General features: G+C 43.6%; 1 long non-coding RNA gene across 3 annotated transcripts in view; it reads right to left on the bottom strand.

The window, feature by feature from the left end:
* Positions 1-27500, bottom strand: part of LOC138852383 (uncharacterized) — a 387670-nt gene that overhangs the window by 150046 nt on the left and 210124 nt on the right. The window lies entirely within an intron of this gene.

Here is a 27500-nt window from a genome sequence, read left to right on the forward strand (position 1 = left end):
ATTCTTTCTCTTAGGATGGTGGTGGGAAGCAGTGAGGTATGCCCCCTTCCCGTAACCCTTACCCCTTCCAGGTACCAACTTTTTCTTTTCCTTTGGAATAAGATGGGTGTGAAGAGAAACAATGGAGGAGAGAAGCCGCGAGAGAACGTCATCTTTTTTCCCTCTCCCGTCTCTTAATTTTCCTCTTCGTCTCTTTCCCCTTTTCTCTCACCTTCTCTCTGGAATGGCGCAGAAGCTGAAGAAATAATCAAGTTCCAGAGAAGGATCTTAATTACCTCCCAGGACGCGGGTTAATGTTCGTAAATGATCAATTACAAACACATTTGAAGCTGGAGACCCACTCCCCGCCCTTACCTGCCTGGCCGTCTCTCCCCAACTCCACGATCTCTTCTGCCCAGCCGCCTTCCCAACTCCAGCAGTCCCACACCCACTCCAGGAGGCTTAGTCTCGGACTGGGCGGCGGGGGCAATGAATACCGAAATCGACTACATGAAGAAATGCAGGCGAGAATGATGCACAAAATTTACACCTGTAAAATACTGGAAAGACCTATTCCAAATCTGCACCCTGAGAAGCATGACAGACGGCGCATGATATCCCCAATGAAAACAAGTGACGCGACAAGTACACTAAGAGATAATTAAGTAAGCAACAGGCTTCAATTATTTTTTTCAACACTAACTTTTCATATGTAAGAATTACCCATACTCCGGTCTTCAAAAAAGTAATTGTTAAGTTTCTTAAAACAATTCTTGGTCACCCACCCTGTGGTGTTAGACTGACGCGAGCAACAACCTGACTGACCAAGCCGTCGACATAAACTTCGTCTTGAAACAGAACAAATGGAGCGATGATCCCTTGAAAAATCAACAGGTAATCATTAAGTGCCCTAGCTCCTACTTTTCCTTCCATCAATAGTCCCTAAGCTCCTACATCTTCCATCAACAGTCCCTAAGCTCCTACATTTTCCATTAACAGTCTCCTAGCTCCTACATCTTCCAATAACAGTCCCCTAGCTCCTACATCTTCTTCCAACAATTGTCCACTAGCTCCTTCATGTCCCTACATCAACAGTCCCCAATTCCATCTTTTGTCATCAGTGGTCCCTAGCTCCGTCGTTCTCCCTCAATATAATTAATTCCAAGCCTCATCTCCCTCCATCAATAGACCCAAGTAAATACATCTTCTTCCATCAATATCCCTAGTTCCATCTTAAACCAGTAATACCTAGCGTTCTCGCAACACTCTCCATCAACAGGTCCTAATAACTAATTCGTCTCAAAACAATGGCAGCGCATTACTCACCACCATCTTCCTCCAGCAACAGTGCCTTACTCACCACCATCTTCCTCCAGTAACAGTGCCTTACTCACCACCATCTTCCTCTAGTAACAGTGCCTTACTCACCACCATCTTCTTCCAGTAACAGTGCCTTACTCACCACCATCTTCCTCCAGCAACAGTGCCTTACTCACCACCATCTTCCTCCAGTAACAGTGCATTACTCACCACCATCTTCCTCTAGTAACAGTGCCTTACTCACCACCATCTTCTTCCAGTAACAGTGCCTTACTCACCACCATCTTCCTCCAGTAAGTGCCTTACTCACCACCATATTCCTCCAGTAACAGTGCCTTACTCACCACCATCTTCCTCCAGTAACAGTGCCTTACTCACCACCATCTTCCTCCAGTAACAGTGCCTTACTCACTGCCATCTTCCTTCAGTAACAGTGCCTTACTCACCACAATCTTCCTCCAGTAACAGTGCCTTACTCACCACCATCTTCCTCTAGTAACAGTGCCTTACTCACCACCAACTTCCTCCAGCAGCAATGCCTTACTCACCACCATCTTCCTCCAGTAACAGTGCCTTACTCACCATCTTCCTCCAGTAACAGTGCCTTACTCACCAGCATCTTCCTCAAGTAACAGTGCCTTACTCACCACAATCTTCCTCCAGTAACAGTGCCTTACTCACCACCATCTTCCTCTAGTTACAGTGTCTTACTCACCACCATCTTCCTCAAGTAACAGTGCCTTACTCACCACCATCTTCCTCCAGTAACAGTGCCTTACTCACCACCATCTTCCTCAAGTAACAGTGCCTTACTCACCACCATCTTCCTCCAGTAACAGTGCCTTACTCACCACCATCTTCCTCAAGTAACATTGCCTTACTCACCACCATCTTCCTCAAGTAACAGTGCCTTACTCACCACCATTTTCCTCCAGTAACAGTGCCTTACTCACCACCATCTTCCTCCAGTAACAGTGCCTTACTCACTGCCATCTTCCTTCAGTAACAGTGCCTTACTCACCACAATCTTCCTCCAGTAACAGTGCCTTACTCACCACCATCTTCCTCTAGTAACAGTGCCTTACTCACCACCAACTTCCTCCAGCAGCAGTGCCTTACTCACCACCATCTTCCTCCAGTAACAGTGCCTTACTCACCACCATCTTCCTCCAGTAACAGTGCCTTACTCACCAGCATCTTCCTCAAGTAACAGTGCCTTACTCACCACCATCTTCCTCCAGTAACAGTGCCTTACTCACCACAATCTTCCTCCAGTAACAGTGCCTTACTCACCACCATCTTCCTCTAGTAACAGTGCCTTACTCACCACCAACTTCCTCCAGCAGCAGTGCCTTACTCACCACCATCTTCCTCCAGTAACAGTGCCTTACTCACCACCATCTTCCTCCAGTAACAGTGCCTTACTCACCAGCATCTTCCTCAAGTAACAGTGCCTTACTCACCACCATCTTCCTCCAGTAACAGTGCCTTACTCACCACCATCTTCCTCAAGTAACAATGCCTTACTCACCACCATCTTCCTCAAGTAACAGTGCCTAACTCACCACCATCTTCCTCCAGTAACAGTGCCTTACTCACCACCATCTTCCTCAAGTAACAGTGCCTTACTCACCACCATCTTCCTCCAGTAACAGTGCCTTACTCACCACCATCTTCCTCAAGTAACATTGCCTTACTCACCACCATCTTCCTCAAGTAACAGTGCCTTACTCACCACCATCTTCCTCAAGTAACAGTGCCTTACTCACCACCATTTTCCTCCAGTAACAGTGCCTTACTCACCACCATCTTCCTCCAGTAACAGTATCTTAATCACCACCATCTTCCTCCAGCAACAGTGCCTTACTCACCACCATCTTCCTCCAGTAACAGTGCCTTACTCACCAACATCTTCCTATAGTAACAGTGCCTTACTCACCACCATCTTCCTCCAGTAACAGTGCCTTACTCACCACCATCATCCTCCAGTAACAGTGCCTTACTCACCACCATCTTCCTCTAGTAACAGTGCCTTACTCACCACCATCTTCCTCCAGTAAGTGCCTTACTCACCACCATATTCCTCCAGTAACAGTGCCTTACTCACCACTATCTTCCTCCAGTAACAGTGCCTTACTCACCACCATCTTCCTCAAGTAACATTGCCTTACTCACCACCATCTTCCTCAAGTAACAGTGCCTTACTCACCACCATCTTCCTCAAGTAACAGTGCCTTACTCACCACCATTTTCCTCCAGTAACAGTGCCTTACTCACCACCATCTTCCTCCAGTAACAGTATCTTACTCACCACCATCTTCCTCCAGCAACAGTGCCTTACTCACCACCATCTTCCTCCAGTAACAGTGCCTTACTCACCACCATATTCCTCCAGTAACAGTGCATTACTCACCACCATCTTCCTCCAGTAACAGTGCCTTACTCACTACCATCTTCCTCCAGTAACAGTGCCTTACTCACCACCATCTTCCTCCAGTAACAGTGCCTTACTCACCACAATCTTCCTCCAGTAACAGTGCCTTACTCACTATCATCTTCCTCCAGTAACAGTGCCTTACTCACCACAATCTTCATCCAGTAACAGTGCCTTACTCACCACCATCTTCCTCTAGTAACAGTGCCTTACTCACCACCAACTTCCTTCAGCAGCAGTGCCTTACTCACCACCATCTTCCTCCAGTAACAGTGCCTTACTCACCACCATCTTCTTCAAGTAACAGTGCCTTACTCACCACCATCTTCCTCAAGTAACAGTGCTTTACTCACCACCATCTTCCTCAAGTAACAGTGCCTTACTCACCACCATCTTCCTCCAGTAACAGTGCCTTACTCACCACCATCTTCCTCCAGTAACAGTGCCTTACTCACCATCATCTTCCTCAAGTAACAGTGCCTTACTCACCACCATCTTCCTCAAGTAACAGTGCCTTACTCACCACCATCTTCCTCCAGTAACAGTGCCTTACTCACCACCATCTTCCTCTAGTAACAGTGCCTTACTCACCATCATCTTCCTCCAGTAACAGTGCCTTACTCACAACCATCTTCTTCCAGTAACAGTGCCTTACTCACCACCATCTTCCTCCAGTAACAGTGCCTTGCTCACCACCATCTTCCTCTAGTAACAGTGCCTTACTCACCACCATCTTCCTCAAGTAACAGTGCCTTACTCAATCATCTTCATCCAGTAACAGTGCCTTACTCACCACCATCTTCCTCAAGTAACAGTGCCTTTCTCACCACCATCTTCCTCCAGTAACAGTGCCTTGCTCACCATTAGATAATAGGGAAGATGATTTCGGACACCTAGTTTTGTGTGTAGGGTCGATGCGTAGCTCCTGGTCCCCCATCTTGACTAGTGTGCTATTCGACCAGTTGGATGAAGAGCGCACTGCCGCCGCCAAGTTAGAGCGCATAAGAGACACATGTAGCAGACTAAACCTTTATCGTGACATCTTGTCACTCTATGGAGAGATTTTTCAAATCAACAACGTTTCACTCTCTTTACAGCGAAACGTTGCAATAAAAGGTAGTTATGCTACATATAACCACACTCATCAGGGATGGAATAATACCGGAATTTTTCTCGATACCGATACCAAATTTTAGGCCGATCCCGATTAGGTACCATAAAAATTAGCCGATATCCACAAATACCGATACCAATACAGGGCTTCTGATTAAAGGAGATGGAACATACACTAATGACAACAAAGAAATGAGTAAAATACTTAAGCCTCAGTACGACTCGTTGTTCAGTGACCCAATAATCGGCCTGAAGATTGATGACCCCGATTAGTTCTTCATGAATGAGACACAAAATGCTGTTGACATCTCCCTAATTTCTGATCTAAATCTAACCCCACCTGACTGTGAAGAAGCCACTGCAAGGAAAATGACAGATTGGATAACTAAAACTTTCAAAACAAGATATGCCAAGCCAATGATGTGTGTCTGTTCAGGTCACTCCTCTCTAGGCTGGAGTTCTGCTGTATACTAACGGCCTACTTCAAGGCAGGCAAAACTGCACAACTTGAAAATGCACAGAGGACCTTCACAGCTCATATACACTGCGTCAAAGATCTAAATTACTGTGTATCTGGCGCCTCTCGAATTGTACTCCTTAGAACGTAAGCGAGAAAGATAAATCATAATCTACACCTGAAAGAGTCTAGAGGGATTGGTTTTAAACTTCTTGCACGACTCTTCAACACCCTCCCTTCATGCATAACCAGGGATTACAAAAATACCCTTGGCTGTCTTCAAGAGGGAACTCTACAAACGTCTCAAATCAGTTTCTGATCAACCAGGATGTGGTGCATATGTTGGGTTGCGCCCGGCGAGCACCAACAGCCTGATGGATCAGGCCAGGACCAGGTGTAGTGTGGAACTTGGCCACGGAGGCGGTGGCCTCCGAAACAGCTACAGGCAACCTACAGATATTTTTGGTTTTACTACTTTGCGGGCTCCAGGGCCCCCTCGATCACTTCTACCTTGAAACTATGTATGAATGTTTACCCCACTGCCTCACTGTCTACTGAAGTAGTAGATCCTAACGTCCCTGTGAGTTATCTGCGACTTTAGCTGCCATCTGTGTTTCCTGGTTTCCGTTCCTCGTCTGTTTGATTACCACAACCACCACTGCTACCTCACCACTACTGTTACTATTAACTTCGGTTACTTATTCTATCAGCTATTCTAACCTGATGACAGATCCTTAACAATCTGAAAAGCTTTGACAAATAATTTCCCATTTTCATAATGATATATTATTTTACACACACACACACACACACACACACACACACACACACACACACACACACACACACACACACACAAACACACACACACACACACACAAACAAACACACACACACACAGGGAAGCCAGTTAATGAGATGATGGAATATGTAGCAACAAAATGCAAGGAGGCTGAGGAGAGGTTTGTACCCAAGGGTAACAGGAATAATGAAAAAGCCAGGATGAGCCCATGGTTTACCCAAAGGTGCAGGGAGGCAAAAACCAAGTGTGCCAGGGAATGGAAGAAATATAGAAAGCAAAGGACCTAGGAGAATAATGAGAGCAGTCGTAGAGCCAGAAACGAATATACACAGATAAGAAGGGAGGCCCAAAGACAATATGAAAATGACATAGCAGCGAAAGCCAAATCTGACCCGAAACTGTTGTACAGCCACATCAGGAGGAAAACAACAGTCAAGGACCAGGTAATCAGGCTAAGGAAGGAAGGAGGAGAGACAACAAGAAATGACCGTGAAGTATGTGAGGAACTCAACAAGAGATTCAAAGAAGTGTTCACAGAGGAGACAGAAGGGGCTCCAGAAAGACGGAGAGGTGGGGCACACCACCATGTGCTAGACACAGTGCACACAACCGAGGAAGAAGTGAAGAGGCTTCTGAGTGAGCTAGATACCTCAAAGGCAATGGGGCCAGATAACATCTCCCCACGGGTATTGAGAGAGGGAGCAGAGGCGCTGTGTACCCCTAACAACAATATTCAATACATCTATCGAAACAGGGAGATTGCCTGAGGCATGGAAGACAGCAAATGTAGTCCCAATCTTTAAAAAAGGAGACAGACATGAAGCATTAAACTACAGACCAGTGTCACTGATATGTATAGTATGCAAAATCATGTAGAAGATTATCAGGAGAAGAGTGGTGGAACACCTAGAAAGGAATGATCTCATCAACAGCAGCCAACATGGTTTCAGGGACGGGAAATCCTGTGTCACAAACCTACTGGAGTTCTATGACATGGTGACAGCAGTAAGACAAGAGAGAGAGGGGTGGGTGGATTGCATATTTTTGGACTGCAAGAAGGCGTTTGACACAGTTCCACACAAGAGATTGGTGCAAAAACTGGAGGACCAAGCAGGGATAACTGGGAAGGCACTACAATGGATCAGGGAATACTTGTCAGGAAGACAGCAGCGAGTCATGGTACGTGGCGAGGTGTCAGAGTGGGCACCTGTGACCAGCGGGTTCCCACAGGGGTCAGTCCTAGGACCAGTGCTGTTTCTGGTATTTGTGAATGACATGACGGAAGGAATAGACTCTGAGGTGTCCCTGTTTGCAGATGACGTGAAGTTGATGAGAAGAATTCACTCGATCGAAGACCAGGCAGAACTACAAAGGGATCTGGACAGGCTGCAGACCTGGTCCAGCAATTGGCACCTGGAGTTCAATCCCACCAAGTGCAAAGTCATGAAGATTGGGGAAGGGCAAAGAAGACCGCAGACGGAGTACAGTCTAGGGGGCCAGAGACTACAAACCTCACTCAAGGAAAAAGATCTTGGGGTGAGTATAACACCAGGCACATCTCCTGAAGCGCACATCAACCAAATAACTGCTGCAGCATATGGGCGCCTAGCAAACCTCAGAACAGCATTCCGACATCTTAATAAGGAATCGTTTAGGACCCTGTACACCGTGTATGTTAGGCCCATATTGGAGTATGCGGCACCAGTTTGGAACCCACACCTAGCCAAGCACGTAAAGAAACTAGAGAAAGTGCAAAGGTTTGCAACAAGACTAGTCCCAGAGCTAAGAGGTATGTCCTACGAGGAGAGGTTAAGGGAAATCAACCTGACGACACTGGAGGACAGGAGAGATAGGGGACACATGATAACGACATACAAAATACTGAGAGGAATTGACAAGGTGGACAAAGACAGGATGTTCCAGAGATTGGACACAGTAACAAGGGGACACAGTTGGGAGTTGAAGACACAGATGAATCACAGGGATGTTAGGAAGTATTTCTTCAGCCACAGAGTAGTCAGTAAGTGGAATAGTTTGGGAAGCGATGTAGTGGAGGCAGGATCCATACATAGCTTTAAGCAGAGGTATGATAAAGCTCACAGTTCAGGGAGAGTGACCTAGTAGCGATCAGTGAAGAGGCGGGGGCCAGGAGCTCGGACTCGACCCCCGCAACCTCAACTAGGTGAGTACAACTAGGTGAGTACACATACTGCAATACAACCGCAGACAGGCGATCTTAACCATGCAAGACAAGCCCCAGTGGCTTGTCTTGCATATATACACATATATATATATAAGATGTAGCGATTGCCGTCTTCAAAACCCGAGAGGAAGGCGAGGAGCCATAAAGGTGTCGAACAACCTGGTGTCTCAGGTAGTTAGTGTCTGGCTGATAACCAACACAGTTACCTGCATGCAACCACCTGTTCGGCCTCCAGCATCACGATTTTTTTTCTCTACTCCTGATTCTACTCTCCATCACTCTGTCAGCAATTAAGGCATGATACACAGTCTTAACTAGCAAACTACCTTTCCCTCTAGTGGAGCTTCCCTATGTACATACCTACACAAACACATACAGGGCAACGAATACTGATCATAAGGAACTACTAGGAGCCACTGACCCAAACGGTCCTATGTAACGACTACCTGGTGCTGGGTGGGGATCGAAAAAAGTGACAGCAGAGACATGCAAGAAAAACTAAATTATGAGAGATATCAATAAAGGAATGCGAGTTTCTGAACGACGTACAGTAGGAAAGAAAAATGGACAGCAAGACATTATCGGAGATGGAGCGGCTACTCATGATCCATAAAGAAGCCACAGACAGATTTATACCAACAAGGCAGAGAGGGTACGTAAAGCACATAGAAAGCTTATGGTTTACAGATAACTGCAGAGAGAGGAAGACTAAAAAAACGCACAGATATCACGGAAAAAATGAGAGCAGTAAAAAAACAATGAATCAAGCATTAGAAACAACTATTCAATGATTAAAAGGGGAGAAGAAAGGCAATTAAAAAAAAAACATAGTAAGGCCGAAACGGAATTTGTGCTAATGAATAGCCACAGAAGGAAGTTGAGATCATGAGATCAGGTACTGTAAATGATTGAAGAGAGAGAGAGAGAGAGAGAGAGAGAGAGAGAGAGAGAGAGAGAGAGAGAGAGAGAGAGAGAGAGAGAGAGAGAGAGAGAGAGAGAGAGAGAGAGAGAGAGAGAAAATGCTACAAAAAAAAAAATATATATATATATGCTGAAGAAGGAGGAATATCAGCTGCTTTATGGAAAACTACTGAGGATAAAGAACCTAAAAAGAGTACACGAAATGCAATTAATCCCCTAAAGAAATAGAGAAACAGAATAAAAACCACGGGAAGGAATGTCGCCATGTCTAAAGATCTTAAGCTCAAAGAGTACAAAAGTTATTTTCATTTGTCAGTATTAGCGAAATTGTCACAGACTTCGTGGTGCTACAGGGTCTGCCCCGATGCTAATCTGGGAAGCTGTATTTCTCTTTGGAAAACATTTTTTTTTTTGTTTTTAAGAATAAACAAATAAATACATATTTATAACTCAGAGAAAACCCAATACTTATTTTACCCATAAATAATAAAGTAATTGAATAATTTTAGAAACAAGTAGAAAAACGAAAACGACAGTAAATATAAAGGCGACCCAGCATCTTGAGGTGAACTACTGAGGTGGTCGATGTTCTGGAGAATGTTTTAGAGACTCTCTACACCGAAGATGGAGAGGAGTTATTCGGACAGTGCTGGCAGCCGACATGTAGTAGATAGTGATGAACTACGCCATTAACAGCGACGACTGATCAAGTCCAATCTAGAACCAATAAAACGAGTCAAGACTCCGACGCGATTCTTTACAAGACCTCAGATTTCCAACCTATATTGTGTTCCTGAAGATGGAGTCATGTGCCAAGCACCAGATAATTAATCAATAGTTGTATTCAAAACGGGATTACAGTAATAAAACTAAGATGTCATCATGGTTTATCAGCACGATGTGTGTGACCCACACCAACCCTGTTAGCTAAGATTATTTTTATTTATTTATATTTATATTAACGGAAGGGATTATTATTTTTATTATTATATTTACATTTAGAGAAGGGAGCATAATTTCAATTCCTTGGCTCAAGAGACCCTCACCGGCATCAAGGGACCTTCCTCAAGGGGATGAATTACCAGAAGAATACTCTCTCACATGGAGCGACGGTCAGAAGAACTGGGTGTCAAAGTCGCAGCTGGTAACCAGATATAAAGATATTACACAAGAAAGTCAAGACTATTCAATAATGGATAGAGCTTCTTACGTGATCAAGAAAGAAGTGGAGAGTAAAGAGAGAACCAGGGTCTGATCACCAAGAAAAAAAAAGAAAAGATTTACTTCCAGGCCGTCATTTACCAGTTGGATACCTCTGTTATACCTTTGATGAGTTTCGAGTCTTTCTACTCCCAGAGCCCGGCCATGGGCCAGGCTCGTCTGGTGCTAGCCTGATCAACCTGGCTGTTGCTGCTGGTGCCCCGTTACCCCGGTTCCTAGGTGGCGCTGATGTGCATATACCACTTAGTGGCACGCAAAGTATGAAGACCTAAGTTCCCAACCACCACTTTTTATACCAACAGATGGCTATAGGAACTTATCCCTTATAGCGAGTAAAATAATAATGTGGATAATAAGAACATTCAATACAAGGGATGCCAATCAAATGATGCTGTTATTTACAGCATTTGTACACTTTAGACTAGAATTCTGCTGCACAATAACAACCCTACTTCATGATGGAAAATTGTAGATTTAAAGACCTTCCACAACCCAAATCAGTTCATGAGAAACCCCTTAATTATTGGGAATGCTCAAAATCCCTGGAACTGTACTCCTTGGAATCCAGGCGAGAAAAATGCATCGTAATTTACATTTAAAATACTGGTTCCATATCTGGTCATGCAATAACCCTTTACCAGAGTGGAAGGCATGGTTTATGATACAAAATATCATCAATGAAAAGCAAGGGTGCAATAAGCTTTAAGGGATAGCTTAATAAGTACGAAGGGTTCAAGCTTTTCAACACCCTGATCATATAAGGGAAAATAATAACAGACCCCCTATTTGTCTTCAAGAGAAAACTTGTTCATTTTAATCTCTTCTTGATCAGCCAAATTATGGAGCTCGCGTCAGTGCTTGCCTGGAGTACCAACAACAAAACTGACCAAGTGGTCAACCATCCCCAGGTAACTACCAGGTAGGTACCTTTATTCCTTTGATGAGTCGCGAGAGTTTTTCTACCCCCGAAGCCTGGCTATGGGCCAAGTTTGTCTGGTTCACAGCCTGGTTGATCTGGCACTTGGTTGAGATGTCCGGTTTCCTCTTGAAGACTTCTGTACTTGTCCCAGCAGTGCGTCTGATATCTTTTGGTAAGATGTTGAATAATCTGAGACCACGGATGTTGATAATGTTCTTTTATTGTGTCCCCGCTTTTCACTGGGTTTATTTTACACTTTCTTCCACATCTCTTACTCCAGTATGTTTCTAAGGCAGTGTGCAGATTTGGGACAATGCCTGAAGTAGTTTCTACGGATATATTATCATGCATCTCTCTCCGCTTCAGTGAGTACATATTTAGAATTTTAAGGTGTTTCCAGTAATTTAAATGCTTTACTGGCTCTATGCGGGCCGTAATTGAACTCTCAGTACAGGTACCATCAGGTAAACTCTGAAGGTCGTGCCTCTGACACCTGCATCAGGTGATTACAGGAACAAAGAACAGGCTCTTAAGAACGCCCCCCCCTCCTCCCAAAAAAATGTAAAAGGAGAAATTGTGTTGGGATAAATTTCTTCCAATAAACTACGTTCATACCTTCATTGTGCAAACCACTTAGTTTCCTGCTGTTGCCTTAATATTGTTGTTATACGCTTAAGGGAAAACATCTGCAACGTAAAAAAACTGGATTCATGATAACCAGTCATGAACTTGGGCATGAATTATAGAAAACGGTGTTCCCCTTATAAGGTTTTGCTGGGGTAACCTTGCCGTCCTCGCCACAGGCGATTGTGAACGCGCACACACAGACGGCTCCAGAGAGATCAGGAGACTGCAGACATGGTCCAACATATGGCTGCTAGAGCTCAACAAGAACAAATTTAATGTCATGGAAACTGGAAAAAAGGAGAAAAAAAAAGCAGAGTCCCCCCCTAGGAAAGAAGCTACAAATATCAGTGAAAATGTGGATCTTACTGCTACTGTCACTAATTTACAGTTATATTACAGAAGGCATCATCACAAGGCATCCAAACAATTCAGTCAATTATTCGTATTAAAAAAAATATCCCTATTTCGTCTCGAGTCATTAGACACAAGTCACAGCAAATTTAGACGAAAAGAAAAATATCCCCACCACAAGATGTTGGGCTTTTTCTAAGGCAAGCACACTGTGGGGAAAGTAGGCCACCCTCCAGAGAAGAGACCCTTGTGTCCCTGGGCACAAAAACTACCACCAGCGTCGGAGGATAAGTGATATGTTTCGGCATTAAAGTTACCTAAGTGTGTCTTTATTCATCAGCTTGTCGGTAATCTATACTAGTATTATGATGAGTTTCTAAAGTGTTTAAATATCAGGAATGAAGACTTGTAGATAATTAGAAAAGTCATCACAGGTTATTGCATGGAAACTAATGTTCGAATTACTTAGAAAAAGGCAAATTGGCAACTACACAGGCCAAGATGACTTCAAACGTTTGTCTAAGTATTTAAGGTTTGAAGTCGATCAGAAGAGCCATTCTTCAGTTACTGCATGGAAACCAATTTTAATAATAATATCAAATTGAAACTTAAAGAACTCAAAATCAAGGTAAAGTTCCTTTGAGGAAAACACATCAGTGTTAAGAGTTTGATGTCACGAGAAAATACATCCTGTAGTTATCGCACAGAATCCAACAATACCTGCACAGTCCAACCCTTTAGTAAACAGCATCGCCCTTTTTCATATGAAGGACCAAACAGTAAGGATTGAAGCCCTTCAGAAGACGCATACTCAAATTATTTCATGGAAAAAATACCATATTATTTTTAATTTTTTTTGAATCAGCGCCCAAACACTGCAATAACAATCCCAACCTTCTTCCTAGCAAGATACAAGGATGATGCAAGTTATCAAATATCGGGAATGGTCTATATAAAATTGACATGAGAGCACCTGCAAAGTGAACATTGCAATAGTTCCATAATATTTCCCTAGTTGTAGCTGACAGGACGAAAATTCTCAAATTATAAGCGAAAAACCTGGAATAAAGAAACACTGTATCTGTGTCGGCTCTGGAATACGACCTCAAGAAAATGTATTTAAAAGTTAACAACACTCGTTAAAATTAAAAATGTCAATATTCTAATGTAATAGTATTCTATTTCATATTCTCTATAATCCTATAATAAAAAAATATTTTATTGTTGTTTTCAGAACTGGAATTTTTATTTATACTTTCTATGGCAGAGGTAGCCATATTTAAGTGAGACAAGATTTACTTTTCCCAACGTTCTCCCTGTATGATTCACTACAACCCAGTTTCTGTCAACTGGCAATCCCCATTCACAGATAACAGACAAGCTTGCAGACCTTGACTCAGTCTAGGCTTGAGAGTATATGTATAATATGAGGTGAACATATTGTCAATCCACGAAGATATATTTTATTAAACGGCGATCTACTGATAGATCACAATCAATTTTTGGTTACCTTTATTCTATGGTCTACAAGACAAGGACAGCAGTGGGAAGTAAAAATTTCAAACTGGCACCCCACACACCGTCCAGTAAAACAATCCAACGCTTTCACTAAGTAAACAGTGAAAGGTAAAAGAAAGTTTGGTCACATACTGAGAGTGAGGAATGTACTTGTGCGGGAGGTCCATGATGTGAATAGTGAAGGCGTGTGCTTGTTAACAAGCCCTTCCCCAACGTTGTCTCTCCCACTAATTCAACTAAGCACGCAATGCCCACTTTGTGATGTGTCAGCATACCCAGTGCCACCGGCGGCACCAACACACGATAGGGGGAAAAAAGGTTTGAAGTGATGGAGGGAGGTATTGAGAAAGGGAAGGTGGTATGAAGAGGGGTAGAAGGTATGAAGAAAAGATTGAGGTAAACTGAGGTAGGTACAAAAGGAGGGAAGGACGAAATGAGGAAGGTACACAAGGAATGAGGTACGAAGAAAAGTGGCAGATATATAAAGGAGGCACGAACAGGCGGAGGTACAGGGGAAGGGAGGCACGAAACAAAGGAGGCGAATAGAGTGGGAGGTACAAAGGGATGGAGGCACAGAGGGTGGGAGGCGTGAAGGAGTGGGAGGTACACACTGATGGAAGTAGCTGAAAAGAGCATGTAGGGAATGTGTGTGTGGGGGGGGGGTAGCGTGGAATGGTGTGGGGAAACATGATGCGTGGAGGGTGCCGGATTCGGGGCTATCATGTGTGCGCCTCACCCCCCCCCCCTCACCCCGCGAGGCCTCCACTATCTGGAAAACCCAGACAGGCGTGGTGGCGGCGGCGGTGACGGCGAGGATACTGGCGAGATGTGGCACACTGCTGCCGCTGCCGCCGACCATCACCAAGGCTAGTACACCTAGCTTGACCACCGCCACTCCAAAAGTTTAAGAAACTGACCCAAAGATAATCATTAAGGAGTTGTAGAGAATTTTTACCACGAGGGGCAGGTTCACTAATGCAGCACCACTCAGCCTGTGAGTGAACATGCCGCCATGAAAGCAGTATATTTCAGCCTGGCTATTTGACACACAAGAATTGCTTGTGCTTGCAACTATGCTAGGAGGCCGTAATGCCATATGTCTAGTCAGCCGGGCTGTGGTTCGTACGTTGGACTACGTGCGGCTAGTCCTAACAGCCTGGTTGATCAGGCCCTGATCCACCGGGAGGCCTGGTCGTGGACCGAGCCTCGGGGGCGTTGATCCCAGGAATACCCTCCAGGTAGTCTAAGGCACTAGGAAAGATCATTACAACAAGGAAGCATTCCTTCAGACTTGTACTACCTTAGTTGAGAGTAGATTCACAGTTCCTGGCCCCACCTCTTAAATGTTGTCGAACAGATTTATAGATTATTGACCTCCGGGGCTCAGTTATAACCATTTTTGAAGTACCTGATACCTGGATATCTGAAGGACGTTTCCAGGGGTCAATGCCCCAGCCAGTCAACTTTAACAGTAACACTGGTACCAGAGCCAGAGACCACACTGATAGCAGTACCAACACCAGGGCTACCGCCAGCTTCACTAGTACCAACATCATAAACCCTCGAGTCGTCAGGGTCGTTAGTACTATCATCACCAGTACTGGTGACAGGGTCAGGGTCAGGGTCAGAAACTGCATCGGTATCACCTCCATACCCACCAGGACCACTGGTATCAGCATCAGTGTCGGTACTGGGAACCAAGATGCGCGCACCTTCAACATGGGTTACTCCAGAGACGTTTCTGGTATCTGTCGCGCCTCTGTTGGTCTCTACCAGCTGTGGTATTATGTGGAACACATTACCACCGGTGTCGGGTCACCAACTGGACAAGACCCGAGCCGTTACAACACGGCGAACCCTCCCCCCCACAAAAAAAATCGCCACCGTTAAATCAAAGCAAATTTTTTCACTGGATATCATTCAGGTTTAAGAATGTGCCTTATTTTTTTTATATTCATAAGTAAGCGTTACATCCGCAGAGGTCATACACAGGCCTGGTCACAGACCGGGCCGCGGGGGCGTTGACCCCCGGAACTCTCTCCAGGTAAACTGCTTAGTGAATGGAAGGTGATAAGTTTTGATCCAAGGAAGGGAAAGATAATTCCAATTTTTTGGAACAAGAGCCCTTCAGCATCAAGCAAGACACATCCTCCCCTCTCTTAAAGGTAAGGGTTGAGTTAATATTGAAAGTGTCGCCATGCCAATATCACCAGGAGTATCTGAAGTTTACTGAAGGAAGCTTCACAGTAATATTACTGTCGAGAAGTAGGAAGAGAAGGACTGAGGATGGGAAAAGACAGGGAGGGAAGGAGGACGGGTAAAGGAATGAAGAGGTGAAAGGGAAGAATGAAAGAAGGAAGCAATGAAGGAAAAAGAACGAAAATGAGGGGAGGAGGATGAGGAAGGGAAAGAGGAGGACATGAAGGAGGGAGGGAAGGAGAAATGTATCTTTTTTTAATATATACCGACGAGCAGAAGAAATATCAAGATGAAGGTAATAACCAAGGAAGGTAATCCTAAAAGGGAAGAGGAAAAGAAGGGATGAAGATAAGGCAAGAAAAAGGACAACGTTGGGAAGGAAACCAAGAACACAAGTAAAAATTATAACGCATGAACAGAATGAAGAACACGAAAACATAACGAAACTAAAAATATATAATACCACGAGGAAGCATCCAAAGGCATACACAACCAAATGAATTCCCTGTGCGGCTGCTACCAAAAGAGGAGGTGGTGGAGCGCGCGTTCAAGGCAATACTGGATGCTCTTTACAATTCTATTGCAGGGGTAGTGGAAGGAGTGACTGGGGTACGGGGCTGCCATTATAGTCGGGTGCTGTACTGAACACCTCTCAAAGACCTTTGTACCCAAGTGGGGAAAATGAATATTATCCCATGAAGGAATATCACCATACGAAGGAGGTCACTATTCCGTATAGTTTGTTAACGCTTGTAATACACAAAGCTGATCACATATACTGCTTTATGATAGTTACACAGCAGAAATAACAGTTATCTGTACCACATGTAACTGATGGTATACAATACCGGCGAGTTCATGAATAAGGCACATTTACAACACCTGGGTATCTTTAAAACCGGCAATAAAGATATCCATGTGTTACAAATGTGTCTTACTCATCAAAAGTTACCTACGAGTCTGTTATATTTCATCACACAGGATGGGTGTTGTACATCAGGTGATGAAACCTGTCAGCCCGAGACGGCAGCCTTGAGCTAAAGGAACGTACGGGAGGTTATGTTCCAAGAAAACTGATCGACTCCATAAAGGAGGATTTAAGATTCGCTTGTATAACTTAATAAAAACTAAAAAGAAAAAAAATAAAGGATTTTCAAGAAGAAGGAGAGGGGCAGGCAGGGAGAGCAGGATGGAGGGACGGACAGGGAGAGCATGATGGAGGGACGGGCAGGGAGAGTAGGATGGAGGGGCAGATGGCGAGGGATGGTCGGGAGAGGAGAGAATGGGCAGCAGGAAGGGTGTGTCAGAACACAACATATTATTTAACCACGTATAGTTTTTATTCAGTCCTCAATACCAGTATTTTAACTTACAAATACTATTTTCTTTAATGTTAGTCAGCTTACATAAACTATACGAACCTATATTTAACCACAAATAAGCAAACTAAAAAAACGGCCAAAATGCGTCTGGCAACGAAGCGGCTGATAATAATTATGAAACGTTCAATTCTGCTCGAGTATCAACTCGTGGTGCGAGAATGGGCTGCAGGACGTAAAACCAGCAACAACTGAGGACAAAAATAATTGACGTCGAAGACAAGGAAGCACAGTCGGACACAGTCTTCTACACAACTACTGAATACTGCACATTAATGACTGCCCAAGAAACCCGTCAAAGATGACACAGTGGATCAGTGAAATTCGCAAAGCATTGTAAAGCAGTATTCAATATAAATAGCGTGGATCAAGTGATTTGCAAAGTCACGAGACAATTCAGTAAAAGCGACAGATTTTAGCCATTTATTACGGACACCAAGAACTCAAAACTGGAAAAATGTACCATACTTCCCCACGATATTAGGACCACAGAAATAGATATGAATACTCGCCCTCCGACCCGTGACTCCGACCTGAGTGCCAATTTACCCTTGACTTGCCATTATCTCACCCTACAACCACCTGGAGTCTACTTGGAAGGCATTCCGGGGATCAATGTCCCCGCGGTCTGGTTCATGACCAGGCCTCCTTGTGGATCAGGGCCTGATCAACGAGGCTGTTAGGGCTGGCCGCACGTACGAACCACAACCCGGCTGATCCGGCATTGGCTTTAGGTATCTGTCCAGCTCCCTCTTGAAGACAACCCCTTATGGCTGATGGGAGGCTGTTGAACAGTCTTGGGCCCCGGACACTTATTGTGTTTTCTTTTAGTGTACCAGTGGCGCCCCTACTTTTCACTGGAGAGAGAAAGACGCTCCCTCTACAGAAGACGACGAAGAATCACTGAGCTCCTCAGGAACGCTGGAATATCTGATACACGGAAGGAGGCGCTGACCAGGGAAGTGAAAACCATCGAACTTAAGTTAAATGACTCTTACAGGAACCAGGAGAGACAGGAGGAGCTTAAAGCTATTAGTGAAATTGAAAGAAAATCGAAATATTTCTTTTCATATGCCAAAAACAAAGCAAATGCCATATCTAGTATCTGGCCCTTACTCAGACAGGATGGGACTTACACAGATGACAACAAGGAAATGAGTGAAATACTGAAATCCCAGTACGACTCTGTGTTTAGTGACCCACTAATCAGTCTGAGGATCGACGACCCAAATGATTTCTTCATGAGCCTCAAAACTCCATAAATGTATGCCAGTTTTCCGACATTACCCTAACTCCAATAGACTTTGAAAAAGCCGTTGACAACATGCCCATGCACTCAGCCCCAGGCCCAGACTCGTGGAACTCTGTGTTCATTAAGAACTGCAAGAAACCCCTCTCACGTGCCCTAAGTAAGCTATGGAGAAGGAGCTTGGACATGGGTGAAATTCCAGTCACTTAAAACAACGGATATAGCCCCACTCCATAAAGGTTGCAGCAAAACATTAGCTAAGAACTATAGACCAATAGCTCTAACGTCCCACATCTTAAAAATCTTTGAAAGAGTGCTAAGAAGCAGGATTGCAAACCACCTGGATTCCCAAAAACTGCACAATCCAGGGCAACATGGGTTCAGGGCAGGTCGCTCCTGCCTCTCACAACTACTGGATCACTATGATATGGCCTTGGATGCACTTGTCAAACGTTGTTGCGGATCAGCCGGGCTGTGGTTCGTACGTTGGACTGTGTGCGGCCAGCAGTAACAGCCTGGTTGATCAGGCCCTGATCCACCGGGAGGCCTGATCGTGGACCGGGCCGCGGGGGCGTTGATCCCCGGAATAACCTCCAGGTAGACTCCAGGCAGGGGGTATGTTGCATTGCCCTGCTTTCGTAGGGCGTGATCTCTGTGTGCAGATTAAGGACCAGTAGTCCCAGGATCTTCCAGGTGTAGATTATGATGTATCTCTCTCGCCTGGGCTCCAGAGAGTACAAGTCAAGTGCTTCCAGGCGTTCCCAGTAGTTAAGGTGTTTGACAGAACTTATATGTGCGGTAAAGGTTCTCTGTACATTCTCTAAATCTGCAATTTCGCTTGCCTTGAATGGGAATGTTAATGTACAGCAGTATTCCAGATTAGAGAGAACAAGTGATTTAAAAAGGATCATCATTGACTTGTCATCTCTTGTTTTGAATGTTCTCATTACCCATCCTATCAGTTTCCTCGTAGATGTGATAGTGGCATTGTTGTGGTCCTTGAAGGTGAGATCTTCGGACATTACCACACCCAGGTCCTTCACATTACTTTTCCGCTGTATTGTGCGATCAGAGTTTGTAGTATACTCAGTTCTAGCTGGATATTTCTCTCCATCTCCAGACACTTTCTAGATTTCGTCTCTTCGTCTGTCACCTTCTCAACACTTACCCTCAACAGAACACTTCTTTTCTTGTGATTCGATTCGAGGAAACGAGAATCACTAGTATGTAGTGAATCTCGATTTCTTTTCAAATGGGGTATACAACCTTGCTCCGGTAAGACTGCAGATGTTTAACAAGTTAGTGGTTTATCACCTTACAAAACCCCTCGTCAGGATACACTTGCCCTAATTCTTGACGCATAAACATCACCCCTACCACAGTCTGATGTGATGGCAGCACAGAGAGACTTGTCGTTAGTGAAATTATCATATTCATGAGGCAGCACTAAACTCACAGAGTGTTTACAGCGCCTGGAGAATGGCAAGCAATCAGATTTCGTCCGAGTTAGGCAAAGGTAACTAATTCCTTGGGCCAAAAATCTTTCACCATCATTAAGGTACTCACCTGAAGTGTTGTCAGAGCCGTGTATGTCCCAGAGTGTGACGGAGCTCACCAGCTTCTGTAACTAACTTATCCCCATTTTAATACATTAATTTCCATATGAAATTACCAACGTCAATTTCTGAACGTTCCATGTAACCTTAAAAACACTGTTTTCTTTGTTTTAAATTAGACTAGGTTAGGGTGAGTTACACAAGCCTATAAAAAAAAACTATATTTAAATACAAGCCAATTAAAAAACTGACATGACAGGTCTGACACTTGGGCAGCTGAAGAGTCCCAGGAAGCGTTGCAGGCTGCCGGCGTATCACTCGTGGTGTGAGAATACAGCAAACAGGAGTAGAAGTAGCTTTGCTGTTAGCACCTCTGTAATGGTTTTTATTTAAAACTTGTTCCGTACTTCATGCAAGCGCTGTATAACACTTTCGGGTTTAACGCTAACCCAAAAAAATAATAATAATGAATATTCTATGCCTCCGCACTAGTCAATAAACAATCACTATTCCAACTAATGTGAGAAATTCTATGGGTCGCAGTCTGTATAGCCCTTGTAGCTTAGCGCTTCTTTTTGATTATAATAATAATATGGGTCACAGCCGTCTCCCCCCACCCACTCAGTACTTACCCGTCATACCTACCCACATTATTTAGGGGAAGTGTTCAACTCGTATAGGTCGTATATCTTCTAGGTGAAAGGGAGGCAGTCAAGTTCTATCCAAGAAAGGGGAAGACAGGTGCAATTCCTTGGATCAAGAGCCACTTACCACTTACCAGCATAAAGGAACCTCTCTTAAGAGGATACCTACCAAAACACACACTCAGCAGAGCTAGTTTAAGAATTTAGAAACATAAAAGGAATATAAGGGACTTAGGAGTTACGTTGTTCAAAGCTCACAACAGTGTTACTATCACAACTGCAACGAAAATGATAAGCTGGATAACAAGAGACTTCAAAACAAGATGGCTGTGATTTACATGTGACCTGTTTTGGGAATTTTCCCTATTCTCGAGGCTCGACCTACCTACCTGGAGTCTACCTGGAGGTTATTCCGGGGATCAACGCCCCCGCGGCCCGGTCCATGACCAGGCCTCCCGGTGAATCAGGGCCTGATCAACCAGGCTGTTACTGCTGGCCGCACGCAGTCCAACGTACGAACCACAGCCCGGCTGATCCGGCACCGACTTTAGGTATCTGTCCAGCTCTCTCTTGAAGGCAGCCAGGGGTTTATTGGTAATTCCCCTTATGCTTGGTGGGAGGCTGTTGAACAGTCTCGGGCCCCGGACATTTATGGTGTTTTCCCTTAGTGTACCAATGGCGCCCCTACTTTTAATTGGGTGTATTTTGCATCGCCTGCCCAGTCTATTACTTTCGTAGGGAGTGATTCTGCGTGCAGATTCGGGACCATTCCTTCCAGGATTTTCCAAGCGTAGATTATCTCTCTCTCCAGTGTTCCAACGAGTACAAGTCCAGTGCTTCCAAGCGTTCCCAGTAGTTAAGGTGCTAGATAGAACTTATACGTGCAGTACACTCTCTAGAACTGCAATTTCACCTGCTTTGAACGGAGATGTTAATGTACAGCAGTATTCCAGCCTAGAGAGAACAAGTGATTTGAAAAGGATCATCACTGGCTTGGCAGCTCTCGTTTTGAAAGTTCTCATTATCCATCCTATCATTTTCTTTGCACTTGTGATCGTGGCACTGTTGTGATCCTCGAAAGTGAGATCCTCAGACATTACTACCCATAGGCCCCTTACATTATTTTTCCGCTCTATTGTATGGCCAGAGTTTGTAGTACACTCTGTTCTAGTTACTATCTCCTCCAGCTTTCCATAACGGAGTAGTTGGAATTTGTCCTCATTGAACATCATATTGTTTTCCGTTGCCCACTGGAAAACTTTATTTATATCTTCTTGAGGTTAACCGTGTCCTCAATAGATGACAGCCTCATGCAGATCCTAGTATCGTCTGCAAAGGATGATACGGTGCTGTGGATTACATCTCTATGTCTGATATGAGGATGAGGAACAGGATGGGGGCGAGTACTGTGCCTTGTAGAACAGAGCTCTTCACTATGGCAGCCTCCGATTTAACTCTGTTGACCACTACTCTTTGTGTTGGATTGGTTAGGAAGTTGAAGATCCATCTCCCCACTTTGCCAGTTATTCCTTTAGCACGTGTTTTGTGCGCTATTACGCCATGATCGCACTTGTCAAACGCTTTTGCAAAGTCTGTGTATATTACATCTGCATTCTGATTTTCTTCCAGCGCATCCAAGGCCATATCATAGTGATCCAGTAGTTGTGAGAGGCAGGAGCGACCTGCCCTGAGCCCATGTTGCCCTGGATTGTGCAGTTTTTGGGAATCCAGGTGGTTTGCAATCCTGCTTCTTAGCACTCTTTCAAAGATTTTTATGATGTGGGACGTTAGAGCTATTGGTCTATAGTTCTTAGCTAATGTTTTGCTGCAACCTTTATGGAGTGGAGCTATATCCGTTGTTTTAAGTGACTGTGGAATTTCACCCATGTCTAAGCTCCTTCTCCATAGTATACTTAGGGCACGTGAGAGGGGTTTCTTGCAGTTCTTAATGAACACAGAGTTCCACGAGTCTGGGCCTGGGGCTGAGTGCATGGGCATGTTGTCAATGGCTTTTTCAAAGTCTATTGGAGTTAGGGTAATGTCGGAAATCTGGCATAAAACGATGGAGTTTTGAGGCTCACTCATGAAGAAATCATTTGGATCGTCGATCCTCAGACTGATTAGTGGGTCACTAAACACAGAGCCGTACTGGGATTTCAGTATTTCACTCATTTCCTTGCTGTCATCTGTGTAAGTCCCATCCTGTCTGAGTAAGGGCCCGATACTAGATGTGGTATTTGCTTTGTTTTTGGCATATGAAAAGAAATATTTCGAATTTCTTTCAATTTCACTAATAGCTTTAAGCTCCTCCTGTCTCTCCTGGTTCCTGTAAGAGTCCTTTAACTTACGTTCGATAGTTTCCACTTCCCTGGTCAGCGCCTCCTTCCGTGTATCAGATATTCTAGCGTTCCTGAGGAGCTCAGTGATTCTTCGTCGTCTTCTGTAGAGGGAGCGTCTTTCTCTCTCCACTTTACTCCTGCTCTTCTTCCTCCTTAGGGGAATATGCCTAGAACATGCTTCAGCTGCTTCTGGGCAATTATTCCCTAAACTAATATCGATTCCATAATTTAAACTACTTTTGTTGATAAAGCAAAAAAAATGAAAATGAACATTCCCTGGTCCAACTACAACACAACAGTTATGCCTAAGTTACAGCCACAGCACTGTTGACATGAATGAAGCTGAAGTTTGAAGTTGGTAAGCAGAAGACGAATTCGTGGCAGTGTTCACATTGCAACTGTAATTAGCATCGTGTCATGGAGTACGACGGAAGTCTCCAGCTGCCACATTCATCAAGAAATACAGACGTACTAATGAGAGAGATTAACACCCGGTTGCACAAGGCTTCCATACAGTTTCCAAATGTTGGTTGGTAGTGTCCTGTCTCCGTACTTGTTTACTTGCTGATGATCTGGTTGCGGACCTTGTCAATACAGCTGTTTGAATTTGCGGAACGTATTCCGACGTAGGCACCACAGCTTAGTCGATCAGGAACTGCTTAGAATGATGTGTCAGTTTCCTTCGAAGAGGAAGGGCCCTGAAAACCCTTGGGCCATTTATACTTACTGAGTTTTCTTTCAGTGTACATATAACACCAGTGCTTTTTAACTGCTAATTACTCCTACCATTAAAGTGCAAGGCACCTTCGAAATGACCTCTCACATTAACCAAGTTCCTGACCTCTTGGGATGTCCTGTATACGTGTCCGTGTGTGACAGCACCTAGGTGGAACCAGATGATAATAATACATATGTTTTTCACTCATGAATCATTTTACATTATAATTGCTTTAACCTGCGTTCACATGCATTCAAATGAAGGTGGAAGTAAATTCAGTACACACATTTATTAGATTGATAAGGCAAAAGAGGTATGAAATCAGTAAGGGCAATCAAAGTAGGTTAGGTGGGAACACGAGGTATCTTCCCTCCCGCAAAAACAACTGTGATAATAGTACAGCCTGAGGCTAGGTTTTCTTGTTGACTACCTGGTCAACTTGGCAGATCATCCACAGTCATTGAGACAGTGGTCCCTTTTCCTTTTGTAAACAAGTCAGTAAGTACGAATGCGCAAATAATCACCATTCATCCATTTATGGAAACAAACATAGAGATAATATAGGAACAAACAGATTAAAGACAAACTAGTAAAGACATGAAGAATATGTTATAATACCTACATACCTCCAGGTAGGCAGTAGGTAGGCCCAGTTGTAAAGTGATAATTGTCGAGTACAGATCGAAACGTCGTCTGAAGTTTCCTCTTTTTAGTATAGATTTTTTTGGCGAATAGTATATACGTCCATAGACAAGCTTCAGATCATTATAGAAGATGGACTACAAGCCTCGACTGTCCATCACACAGCAAGTAACATCATAAAGAATATTAAAAAAAACTTTCTACTAACTGAAATCCACTTAAACTTTAGTCTTGACACCGCACTATTCGACACTAAAACTGAATCATCATACAACTCCCACTAAACTCGACAAATTAAGATCCTGATGAAACTAGGTAACTTTAAACAAGCGGGGACTGTCTTATCTTTAAAGAGAGAGGAAATGTCTGTTCTCATCTTAAGAAATATGAGACAGTCTTTATAAATTAAATATATTACGAGTGTACCAAAGTATCGGTGGATATCGGCTAATTTTGATGGTATCAGTATTTACTTGAAACTAAGTATCGGTATCCCGAAACTTGTAATGAATTATCTCGAATAATATACATTTTATAAGCATTTTGTTTCCCTCTCTGAATATTTATTTATGTTGGTACATAACAACACTTCATAATGAAACTTTCCTGAAAACTGTAAGGAATAATCTTAAATAATAAATATTTAAGTAGCACTTAAACACAGGATGTCATTTGATACCACGGAAAACACGAGGTTACACAATGCTGCTACAGACTTGCTGAAACTAGGTAGCCGACAAGTGGGTTAATAGAAAAATCAATATGAGAATTCATCATCCCAAATGATACCGGTAACCAAAAAAATATAGTTTGGCTCAAGGACTACTATTCTTATGAGTTAGTCCTCAGTGTACTTATGTAGCCAGCCTGCTACTCACTGTAGTCTTTAACAATCGTCTGCCGTGCCTCTCAACCTCTTAAGGAGTAACTGCAGTGTGCAGATTTTGAACAGGCTCTTCCAGTATTTTCAAGGGGTATTTTTGAGACTTTTTCACGTACAGTATTGTTGTCCATCACCCATTTTAAACTTGGAAGATCTCATACATGAATAGTATGTATTTGATGCAGGATTTTCTTTAGTCTTTCTAAGATTTAGAAAATCCTCATCTGCTGAGTGAGCTCCGTTGTTGTTGTCGAAAGTAGTTTATAAAGATTAATTACTTGGTTAAAGTTCCATACTTTTAGTCCTATTATGTTTACAATATTCAATGATTTTAACATATGTGAGCAAATACTCCTCTTGTCATTTATAGCCTTTATCACATCTGTACACATTAGAGTTTGAAATCCAGATTTCACAATGCACTGATATGACCAGGCCGGTTGTGGCCGTCCTAGTGTAGGGAAATGGCTGATGACTCAAAAGTTAACAATGATTTTTTGCTGAGCTAACAAAGCAGTCCATACTGAAATGTTTACTTTCGCATGTTCTTCATATTTTGGACACAAGAAATTCTCTTGTTGCAATATTCAGCCGAAACAAATAGCTTTATGGAGATGCCGGGCATCTAACATATGTTGTCTGCGTAAACTCGGCGAGAAAATGACATTTCACCGATGTAAATAATATGGTGCGTGAAAGAACACGACACATCTCTGTTTCTTGCTCCTTTACAATTTCCAGCCTCCATTTTCTATTCTCTTCTCTTCCCTTCCATATTCAACTTTCTAATCCTCTATCCTGCCTTAATACCTCAGCCCTAACCATCTCTCCTACTACTTCCAGCTTTCCTCCTATTCTTGCATCGCACTGCTCCTGCTCTTCTTCCTCCGTGAGGATCAGATAGCACAGGGTGACAGCGCCCAATAACAATTAGAGGTAGCAATAAACTGGAGAAGGGCCGGAAGACAAGACTGCTGGGTAATACACCAGCAACCTGGAGGCGGTCTCCGACCACAGCTCCTCCACCAGGAGGAATGAAGACCTTCTGGAGGACAAAGCAGGAAGAGAGAAAAAAGGGAGAGGAAAAAAGGGAAGAGAAAAAAAGAAGGTGGAGAAAGAGCAAGAGAAGTAAGAATAGAAAAAGAGGTAGTGGAGGAAGAGGAGTAAGAGGTAGTGGAAGAATAGGAGTAAGAGGTAGGTAATACAAGAGTAGGAGTAAGGAAAGAGGAAGGAAGACTAGGAAGAGAAGGAATAGGGAAAGAGGAAGGAAGAGGAGGAAGGAAGAGTAGAGAAGGAAACTTAACTCTAAAAAAAAAAAGCTACAATATGGTTAATTTCTTAAACCGAGCAAAAAATCACCACCAACACTCAGAACTAAATTTGCAACACTTCTGAAATTAAAAAAAATGGTGCAAAACACTTTTCTCAGGTTACTAACGACAAGAGAGTGCTCTGACGTCATCCCCAAGGATATATACTATACAACCTAAATACTGTGACGAGAGAAAGTGGACAGAAATCAAATTATCCGATACATTTCATATTAATGAACTCTAATCAAAGGCACAATCTGATGTAGTGTTAGTCATCATATAATCAAGACTAACACGGTGTTCCTCTGATAGCACCACAAGCATCCATATACTTAACACCAACCTCTGTTAAGAATTATTTTCGGGTCAAATGTGAGGAATACTACTAGCTGATGGCACCCTATGTTCATTTTATTATGTTAATTCTCTTACATGATTCTCAACGTCAATACATTTCACACTTTCCCTAAACGTACATTATTTACTTTATTTTAAGTTAGATTAGGCTACGTAAACCTACAAAAATGTATATTAAATAAAAGTAAGCAGCCACAACACGTCTGGTAACGAGGTGACTGAGCAGCACCGGGAAACATACACATATGCATGCGTGTCATCAATGGCATGATAACAGGTTGCGGAGGCCAGGGCCAGAATAAACAGGTGCCGCCAGATATATTATATTGACCCGAGGGTGACGAGGGTCGCTGTAG

The sequence above is a fragment of the Cherax quadricarinatus genome, chromosome 7 (assembly GCF_038502225.1).
Source record: "Cherax quadricarinatus isolate ZL_2023a chromosome 7, ASM3850222v1, whole genome shotgun sequence".
NCBI classification, from domain to species: Eukaryota; Metazoa; Arthropoda; class Malacostraca; order Decapoda; family Parastacidae; genus Cherax; species Cherax quadricarinatus.